Source organism: Phocoena phocoena, chromosome 7, assembly GCF_963924675.1.
Source record: "Phocoena phocoena chromosome 7, mPhoPho1.1, whole genome shotgun sequence".
NCBI classification, from domain to species: domain Eukaryota; kingdom Metazoa; phylum Chordata; class Mammalia; order Artiodactyla; family Phocoenidae; genus Phocoena; species Phocoena phocoena.
Genome location: NC_089225.1, coordinates 1,359,028 through 1,369,801, shown reverse-complemented (window position 1 = coordinate 1,369,801; position 10,774 = coordinate 1,359,028).

The window sequence follows — 10,774 nt, the reverse complement described above, 5'->3', positions numbered from 1 at the left end:
AGCTAAAAAGTCTAATTGACAAAAGCATGTAATTAAGGGAAAGAATCATATAAAAAATCACAACTAAGAAAATATAAATCATGAAAATGACAAGACAATATTATAAGAATCAGATCATGCCCAAAGCAGTACTTCATTAAGAGGAAGAGAGAAGTTTTGAGCATAAATAACGTGTTTGAATAACCCAATTTAATGAAGAAGAAAGAATCTTAAGGATATATTTTTTAAAGATTTGCATTCTTGGTGATTTGATCACAAAATATTGACATTAACAAGGATAGCACAGACTCATAATGGGCCACTACTAAAAGGACACTGACCAGACAGTGTCAGAAAATAATCTAGCAGAAAATGTAGATTATATATAGCACATTATAGCAATTTGTCCTTTAGTTGAACACTACAAATCTTATGTTATTTTTCTGGATTTTATGATGTTTGTTGGTATTTGTTAGTTTTTAAAATTTTGTACTTCCTTGTGATTTCCCCTGAATCAATATTCATATTTATGCCTAATTTGGACTTCACCATTTAATTTTCTTTTTCTCAGAAAGGGTCCCAGTCTGTATAAGCCTCAGGTCCTCCAAACGTGGATCTGCCCCGGCTGAGAACATACGTGCCTGCAAACATTCTCAGAGAAGATTCCAGAGGCAGCTCTTCTCCGTCATCATACTGGGCGTGTTTTGTAACAAGAAGGCTTAGCATAGCCAAAGGACCTTTGTGAAGGAGTATACGATGGCAGGAAAACTCTCTCTCCATAGCTTCTGCAGGTGAAATAAAGGGTTGATTCACTGAAGGCCTTGACGTTCAACACTCAAACGTTTACTGAAGATCTTCTACGTATACCAGGCACTGGAGACACAGGTAAATAAGAGGATGCTAGCGAAAGAGATGAATACAACGGAGAAACCGGCCTGAGACACAGCGTCCCCAGCAAGGCACAACCACAAAGCAACTCTATTCTTCCAGCCGCTGTCATTCAGTCCAGCTCCAGGGTCTGCTCCTTCCCCGGCTCTGCATGTCTCCTCAGGCAGACAGCATCCCTGGGTCCCTTTAAGTCACACGAACAGTGGCTGTTTGGGAGTCTGGTCCAGGTGATTATCCAAATACTCAATTTCACTCCAGGTGTCTCCCTCCGTCCTCCAGCTTGGAAGCGGCAGTGGCGGAAGGGTGGGGGGTCATCTCCTGCAGGGACCCTCCCTCCTTCTTCCTTCTCCCACCCACCAGCCAGCGTTACTGATGAGGGGTGGGGTGGGGGAGGGGCAAGGAGCAGCAAGGATCTTATTCGATTGCTTCTGCAGTGACGTGACCTGGGGGTCCAAGAGCTAACGTCCATTTGGGCCACTTCTGTGGATTTCCTGGAGAAGCCACAAGGATTTCTGCCACAAAGTTTCCAACTCAGTGTTGCCAGATAACATACAGAATGGCCAGCTAAATTTGAAGCTCAGATAAACAATGCTGATACTTGTTTTAAAGTGTATCTCTATTTGAGATACTGCATGTGACGCACTAAAAATGTACTAAGAGCCCATTCATCGCTTATCTGAAGCTCAGCTTTAAATGGCCACCTTGTGTTCGTGGCTGTTAATTCCGGCAACCCTAATCCAGCTGCTGTTTTCACTGTGAGGTCGTGGTGTGTGTGTGTGTGTTGGGACGGGGTTTGCAGCCGCCCTCCAGCTTCTGGTTTTCTGGCCGTCCGTCTCTCTGCTGGTCCCTTTGCCCTCCCGGCCCAGGCAACCCTCTGGGGTGGGGTCCCTTTCAAGGAGGCTCCAGCCAGTCTCCCCACTAGCGACCCAGGTCTGGTCCACGGGAACCACACACCTTTGCCTCACTGCCCTCAGGGACAGGGCAGTGTTGGCCCAGCGCAGTCCCGACTACTTGGACCGGTCCTCACGTTTCCCCAAACACTTAAAGGTGCAAGGAAACCCCCCCCCCCGAAGCCCCTCTCACTCACCCGGAGGCGAGGGGGAGGCAACTGTCTGCCTTCCCCCACGGAAGGGAAGGGCACTGGGGATGTGGGAACACAGCCTCCAGCCAACCCTCTCTCTCCAGAGAAACCCTCTGACTTGTCCTTCAGAGGCTGGAAGTGGGGAGGGGCTAGTGCTGACAGATGGAGTTTCACTTTCTCTGAGCTTGACCTGCATGGGGTCTCGGCACCCCACATGGAGAGGGGGCTTCTCTCCCTTTGAGGCCTCTGCTGAAACTTCTAAATCACAGGAAAAGTCCCCTTTAACATCCAGTTTTATGCCCTTCTTATGAAAGTAGTCCAAGTGGAGCACAGTGGGAGCTCGGGAAGAGCTTAGGTAGCTGGGTCTGGGGCAATCAGGAAGGGCTTCCTGGAAGAGGAGCCATCCGGCAGGCCAGCATCCAGTGCCGCTCAAACCTTAAAGCGCCTGTGATCCCAGGAATTCAATGAAAAAGCAGATTTGAACAGATACACACCCCTATATATAAAACAGATAAACACCAAGGATTTACTGTATAGCATAGGGAACTACAGTCAATATCTTGTAATAACCTATAATGGAAAATAACCTGAAGCTGTACAGCTGAAACTAACACAATATGACTTTTTTTTGTTGTTTTATAAAGACTTTTTTAAAAGATTTTTTTGATGTGGACCATTTTTTTTGAAGTCTTTTATTGAATTTGTTACAATATTGCTTCTGTTTTCTGTTTTGATGTTTTGGCCCTGAGGCATGTGGGATCTTAGCTCCCCGACCGGGGAACAAACCAGCAGCCCCTGCACTGGAAGGCGAAGTCTTAACCACTGGACCCCCAGGGAAGTCCCCTAACACAACTTTGTACATCAACTATAGTTAAAAAATAAATAAATGGGAAAAAATTATTTTTAAATCAGATATGGCTTCGGTAGGCCTGGGACTCTGCATTTCCCGCAGCTCAGATGCTGTCCCCACAGGCACATTGGGCAGAGAGGGGGTCGCTCGGTCCCTGGGGTGGGGTGGGAGGGGCTGGCATGGCCGTGTGAACACAGGAGGAGTTCAGGGTGGGTCAATGCACCTTTGTGGGTTCAGCCTGCAGGTCAGAGGCTGAAAGGGCCCCAGCCACGCTGGTGGGAGGGGGATGGGGGGTTAGCAGTAGGTGAAGGTCCAGGAGGGTCCAGACTACACCCAGCAAGGCTAGAACAGGAAAAGCGGCTGAGTGGGCCCTAACTGTGTCAGATCTTGTAAAAAACCACTTTACCAGCGGGCCTGCTTAACTGCGTTTCACAAAGCCGTGTGAGTGTTAATTACGTGGTGAATCTGACGGCTTGACTGCAAAGTGCCTGGGACGCTGGCGTTCAAGTCTTACTTTGCACAATGCCCAGCTGGCCCTGGTTCGCCTGGGTTCATGCAACACTGTGCCTCTCAACACGCGTAGGAGGCGCAAGCCACCTGCTGCAGGTCTACTGTCACAATGTGACCGAGTCCTACCCACACATGAACAGGAAAACAGATACTCCCCTGGAGCCTCTAGAAAGGAGCACGACCCCGAGGCCACGTGGGGACCCGTGTCTGACTTCTGGCCTACCGAACTGTACGTAAACTGCGTGGTTTGCAGCCACTAAGTTTGCAGTGATTTGCTGCAGCAGCAGTGGAAAACCACTGCCCTGCCAGGAATGACGTCCCTCTTCCTCGACAGAGGACGGCCTCTGGCCTAACGCTGGGGGGAGCTTCCCTGGACTGTCACACCCAAAGGCTGAAACTCCCAGAAGGAGCTGCCCTCTTCTCAGAACAATGAGTTGCTTGTCAGCCTGGGAGAACAGGATGACGAATCCGCTTTGCAGACAGCCCTGAGTGCCACCGGCAGGGCCTCCCTCGAGGGCAAGTTGGTCCTTGAAAGCTCGCCTTCTGTCCTGCTCCCCACCTGGCTCATTTGGTCTTCTAGCTTTGTGCGGAAAGCCCTCTCAGTTCTTCTTGGAGAGCAAAGCCGTGTGGACATAGCAAGCCGAGTCCCCACACACCTCCCTAGGTGACTTTGGAGAGGGACCCCTGCCCGTGTGTCTTGAGGGCACCTTCATTAGACCCACGAGGCAGTCAGAGCAGGAAGGGATTTGGAGCTGGTCCAGCCCCGCCGTGTCATTTTGCACAGAAGGAGGGAAGGAAGGAAGGGATAAAAGGAGGAAGCTGGGGTCAACAGCTAGAAAACCCCTCTTCCAGGGGCAGGATTCCAATTGATGGCGTGACATGGAAATTAAGAAGGCAAGGAGAGCTTCCCTGGTGGCGCAGTGGTTGAGAGTCCGCCTGCCGATGCAGAGGACACAGGTTCGCGCCCTGGTCCGGGAAGATCCCACATGCCACAGAGCAGCTGGGCCCGTGAGCCATGGCCGCTGAGCCTGCGAGTCCGGAGCCTGTGCTCTGCAACGGGAGAGGCCACAACAGAGAGAGGCCCGCGTACCGCAAAAAAAAAAAAAGAAGGCAAGGAATGTTGGGAGCTGTGGGACATGGTGCCATCAGCCAATAGGACATCCCGGAGGGCTAACAAAGCCGTCACCCCAGGACCCACCAGGGCTCAGAGAGTCGAGAAGCCAGGATGGGCTGGTACAGGGCTTCAGTGGCTTCTGTCACCTCCCTGGCGACCAAGGTCACGCACCAGATAAACAGAGCTGCGGGGACCTCAGACTGCAACTTCCACGAATGGTCAATCTGTTCAAGCCATGAAATGGACACACTGTTTCTTCCACATACATTGTTTTCTAAAGGTTAACTTAATCTCTCCAGAAGTGAATGAACGTCCACCTGCTAATTTTCTGAGCAACTGAGCAAATTCACCTTTCTCTCTCTCGCTCTCTCTCCATTTATAACATGCTTTCGAGCCTGTTTGTGAGTTCAAATCCCACAGCATTGGGCCAGTGTCCGCTTTGCCCTTTGTGGCCGGCAAAGGAGGGCTGGCTCAGGTACCCTCTTCTACGCGGGCGGCTTGTGTCCTCCGAGGGAGGCCTGAGCTCCCCCCTTCGGCGGAGTGGCCATCGGTGAAGGGGCAGCGCTTGGGCTCAGAGACGGAGGAGCCTCGACGCTGGGCTTTGCGGGGCCCCGCAAGGCTCCGCCGCGCGCCCTCTGCAGAGCCTTTTAGGAGCCGCCCCGACCCCAAATACTCCTAGGCTGCAGAAGTATTAAAGTAATTCCTTCGGCACACACTGTTCGTCTCCCCTGTGCCAGGCACGAGGGTCCTGGCTCCTCCCTTGAATCTTCCTCCCTGCGGGCTCAGGACACCGACCCCCTGGACCCCAGTTCGCAGACCTCCCAGCCTAGCACAGGAAGCGGCCTCTCTTCGTCCAACCTCTTCTTCCTTCCGGGATCTATTTTTGATCCTCCTCCTTGGCTCAGTGGGTGCACGGAGCATTCCAGGCCGGCCTCGCGCGCAGGCGCCTGACCTCCCCCACCGTGGCCCGGATCCTGGTCCCCTAATAAAGCCCTCGGAGCTGCAGGCCAGGCTCCGCAGGGCACCGCGGCAGACCGCGCGACCGCCCTGGCACCGCCGAGGCCCCCAGCGGGCCCGGCATGGCAGCCCCGACTTCCCATCACCAGGGGCCCCAGACGGCAAGCACGGGATGCCCAGCTCCCCACAGGTAGCTCCCGTCCGCCGCACGGCCAGGCCCCGCCAACCCGTGACGCTTCGCGCCGGAGCTCCCTTTCTACCCCGCGAAATGCTTTTTCAGCGGTGCGTTCAGAGAAAGGCTTCTGCAATCTGCAGCGGGTCTGTGCGGAAATGTGGGGAAACGGCCATGCGTTTATTTCTGTCGCCCATTGTTCGCTAAGAATATCCAGGTGTTCTCATAACGGAGGGACCAGCCAGCACAGGAAAGCGTGTGGGGTGGTGGAAAGGATGCCGAACTCAGGATGAGGAAAACAAGCCCCACAGCCCCGAGCTCACTGGCCTCAGCAAATCTCTTAGTTCATGAGCCTCACTTTCTTCCTGTGGGGAAAAAAATGAGCCTCCGGTACGTGCTGTGCCGATCTCAGAGGGATGTGCTGGCAACCCAGCGCGGGTCCCACCTTCTCTCAGGCCCCAGCGGCTGGAAGGCCAGATGAATCCAAGTTAAAGACGTCACAGCTCCTGCTTACAGCACTCCCCCACGGAAGTCTCAGTAGAGATATTTGGGGCAAGGCTCCCGGGGGTGTCTCAGGAGAACCCCCCAAAGTTTCTCAAGTGCCTGAGTGGCCCTCCATTACAACTACCCATATTCTCTGGGGAGGCTGAATTCCAGGGTTCTCAAAGCTGCAGATACCAAGAGGTGTCGAAAAGGATCTGTGCGCTCTCCGGCGCCCCACCCGGTCCCAGGACCTCACCGCCCCAGCAGGGCGCGCTGGGAGCGTGGAGCCCAAGCATGGGGGCGAGGGTGCAGCAGCAGGCCCTGGGCTGGGGTCTCACCGTGCCCTCACCGAACCCGGACGGCTGCCCCCTGACACGAGCACCGCCCCGTCCTCACTTTACCGGGGTCACTCACCTGGTGGTAGTAGGCGGCAGGGCCATGTGGTGAACGCTGTCGTTTTGGCTACTTAGCGTCTGGATGTACTTACTCTAGGCTTTCTTCCAGAAGTTTTGTACTTTTCTTTTTTTAAAAAAAATTATTTTGTTGACGTAGAGTTGATTTACAGTGTTGTGTTAGTATTTGGTGCACGGCAAAGTGACTCAGTTATACATATATATACATTCTTTTTCACATTCTTTTCCACGACGGTTTATCACAGGATATTGAATATAATTCTCTGTGCTCTACAGTAGGACCTTGTTGTTTATCCATTCTGTGTATAATAGTTTGCATCTGCTGACCGCAAACTCCCACTCCATCCCTCCCCAACCTCCCCATCCCCTTGGCAACCACAGGTCTGTTCTCTAAGTCTGGGAGTCTGTGTTTTGTAGATAAGTTCATTCATGTCATATTTTAGATTCCACGTATAAGCGATATCATATGATATGTGTGTTTCTCTGACTTACTTCACTCAGTATCTCTAGGTCCATCCATGTTGCTGCAAACGGCCTGATTTCATTCTTTTTATGACTGAGTAGTATTCTATTGTATAGGTACCACATCTTCTTTATCCATTCATCTGTCCATGGACATTCAGGTTGCTTCCATGTCTTGGCTGTTGCGCAAAAGACACACTTCTCTTAGAGGGTCTGAGGTTAGAGAGCACCCTAGACGGCGTGGACCCCTCCCGGGAGCCCCCAGCAGGTTGTCTCTAGCCACTGAGAGTAGAGACGGAGGCCCAGCATGTGGTACGACAAGATGCGGACAGGAAAAAATGAGGCGGCTCAGTTCATAGTGACGTGAAAAGTTCTCCAAGATTTACTGGAAATGAAAAAAGCAAGCATGATTGATCAGATTTGTATAAAAAATGAATAGGTATGATTTAGCAAAACACAGATGGATAACTTCTGAAAAGAGACACAAAACAGCGAACAGGATTAGGATAGCAAGGAGGGGGATTTTTAAACTTTTACATTTTTTATTACGTTTATAATAAAAAGTGAAACTGATTTGTAAACAATCCAATTTCTAGGGCATTTCCCCCAGATCTGGGATGGGTGTGGCTTCAAAATTTGGCCGTGCAGCATGCGGGATCTTAGTTCCCTGGCCAGGAATCAAACCCACACCCTCATCAGTGAGAGGGCGGAGTCCTAACCACTGGACCGCCAGGGAATTCCCTATTTTTTTAAAATTAATGTATAGTTGATTTACAATGCTGTATTACTATCAGCTGAACAGCAAAGTGATTCAGATATATATATATATATATATATATATATATATACTTTTCATTTTCTTTTCCCATACAAGTTATTACAAAATATTGAGTATAGTTCCCTGTGCTATACAGTAGGTCCTTATTGATTATCTATTTTATATATAATAGTGTGTATATGTTAATTCCAAATTCCTAATTTATCCCTACCCCCCTTTCCCCTTTGGTAACCATAAGTTTGTTTTCTCTGTCCGTGAGTCTGTTTCTGTTTTGTAAATAAGTTCATTTGTATCATTTATCATTTTTTAAGATTCCACATATATGGATGTGGAATAAATTAAATAAACTCTCCCTATGATTCTCATGTGAAGCCAGAGTTGAGAACTCCTGTGTTAAGGCCTTAAGGTCCCAGCGGTGTATTAACTGGGAGAGGTGGTGTGATCTGCTGCTATTGTAGGATGAGTCACCCTCTCAGGTTAGCTCCTGGGGGAAAAGGAGGCTGACAGAATTCAACAGACCTATGTGATGTGTTTCAGGGGACAGAAGTGAGTTTCACAAGTAGGGCACCCCAGGGGCAGCCAGAGGGCACTGGCCTGTCAGCTGGGGCTGCCAGAGCAAAACATCACAGACTGTGTGGCTTAAACAACAGAAGCTTATTTTGTCACAGTTCTGGAGGCTGCAAGTCCCAGACCAAGATCTGGCAGGGTTCAGTTTCTGCTAAAATCTCTCTTCCTGGCTTGCAGACGGCCACTTTATCGCCACATGACCTTTCCCCTGAGTGTGATTGGACAGAGAGAGCGCCCTGCTGTCCTTTCTTATAAGGACACGAATCCTATGGGATCAGGGCCCCACCCTTAGGACCTCATTTTGCCCTAATTACCTCCTTAGAGGACCCATCTCCAAATACAGTTCCATTTGGGGTCAGGAGTCCAACGTGAATTTGGGTGCCGGGGGACACAAAATTCAGTCCATAACAATGCCCAAGAAGTGGAAAAGGGAGAAGTGGAAGACAGGCTGGCCCACAGGGACAGCCTCAGAAGCCTCACTTTGTCTCCAGAGCTGGCCCTGTTGGCCTCCATCTTCTGTTCTCCCCACCACCAAGCAAGGACTTGTAACTTAGGAACCCACAGGCAGTTAGGGTATTTGTTTTATTTGGAAGCCCCCAAATTATGTTTAAAAATAATTCTGCGTTTCTGAAGAAAGACAGGTTGGGGGAAAACATCTGGAATGAAATACATCCAACAGACAATTGACATAGACCAAAAGAGAAAAAAATAAAATAAAACCACTCCAAATTATGCTGTTCTTAACAGTGCCAGGAAAGGCATGAACGCAGGGAAGGGGTAGCAGTGGGAGGGAAACAAACTTCTAACCAGTTGTAAGAGAACGTGGCGGAAGCCAGCGTGTGGGTAGGTCTGGGAGCCTTCACTCTCACATTACTTAAAGAAAGAATTTTCATTTAAGTCATTTTGAGTCTTTCTCAAAAAAGTAACTTTTATGTGTGGTTCTAAATTACAGACCTGAGTCAACTCTGAGGAACTTCACACAAGAACTTGGTATCCAAGTTCCCCTCCTCCCCAAAGCCCTGGCTCCACGGGCTTTGTCCTGCCCCCAGTACTACTGGTTATCCTCTAAGGATAAGTGTGCTTCTGGGAGATGTCCTCCTCAACAGCCATGTCGCTGTGTGATGCTCTGATATAATAAGGAATATCTATTCGCTCTTTATTCCTGGTTCCTGGCACAAGAGCTTCTAAAACCCCTGGAATTTCCTGAGTGATTGAGGTGCCTTTGGTAAACTAATGAGTTAACTCTCAGCTGAGGGGCTCCTAGGTGGCTTCAGGATGGGGGCCTGAAAGATCAACCACGGATTAGAGGACTGGAAATTGCAGTCTCACCCGTGGTCCTCCAGGAAAGGGAGAAGGCCTGGGGATTCAGTTAATCATCCCTGGTCAATGACTTAACCAATCATACCTATATAATGAAACCTTCATAAAAACCCCTAAACCGGGCTTCCCTGGTGGCACAGTGGTTAAGAATCTGCTTGCCAATGCAGGGGACACGGGTTCGAGCCCTGGTCCAGGAAGATCCCACAAGCCACAGAGCAACTAAGCCTGTGTGCTGCAACTACTGAGCCTGCGCTCTAGAGCCTGCGAGCCACAGCTACTGAGCCCATGTGCCACAACTACTGAATCCCATGCACTGCAACGAAGAGTAGCCCCCACTTGCTGCAAATAGAGAAAGCCCGTGCAGCAACAAAGACCCAATGCAGCCAAAAATAAAGAAAGAAATTGATTTTAAAAAAGAAAACCCTAAGCCACAAGGTTCAGAGAACTTCCAGGTTGGTGACCACATTAGGGTGCTGGGAGGGTGGCGTGTCCGGAGAGGGCATGGAAGTCCCATGCCCCACCCCAGATCTTATCCTATGCACCTCTTCCATTTGGCTTTATACTAAACTGGTAATAGTAAGCAAACTGTTTTCCTGAGTTCTGTGAGCCATTCTAGCAAACTATCAAGCCCAAGGATGGAGTCATGGGACCCCCTCTTTATGGCCAGTTGATCATAAGTACAGGAGGCTGGTGACCTGGAATTGGCAGCTGAAGTTGGGACAGTCTTGTGTGACTGAGCCCTTAGCCTGTGCGGTCTGACACTCACTCTACGTAGTTAGTGTCAGAATTGATTTAAAAGGTAGGACACCAAGTTGGTGTCCAGAGTGGTGGAGAACAGGGTGTTGTTGCTGTCTGAGAGCTGGAATGTGAAAACCACCTTCAGTGCTTCCACGTGTCCAAGGTGCTGAATTGAAAAGGACTGACAGCGGCAAAAACTCTTTCCAAAGGGACAGTGAAGGACCCCCAAGGCCATAATAGTGATTCCGCATTGCTAATCGGTTCATCGGGGAATGACCTTGGGGACAAATCTTTCCCGAGAGCCTACTGCCCTGAAAGTCTGTGTTGACTACTTTAGAAGGGAAGACAGCGGGAAGGGAGCCTCATTGCCGGGCATCTGTTAGGGGTCTCATAGAAATTATGTCTCATTCTTGATCAGTTCCACAAGGTTGCTATCACTGTGCACATTTCACAGATAACGAA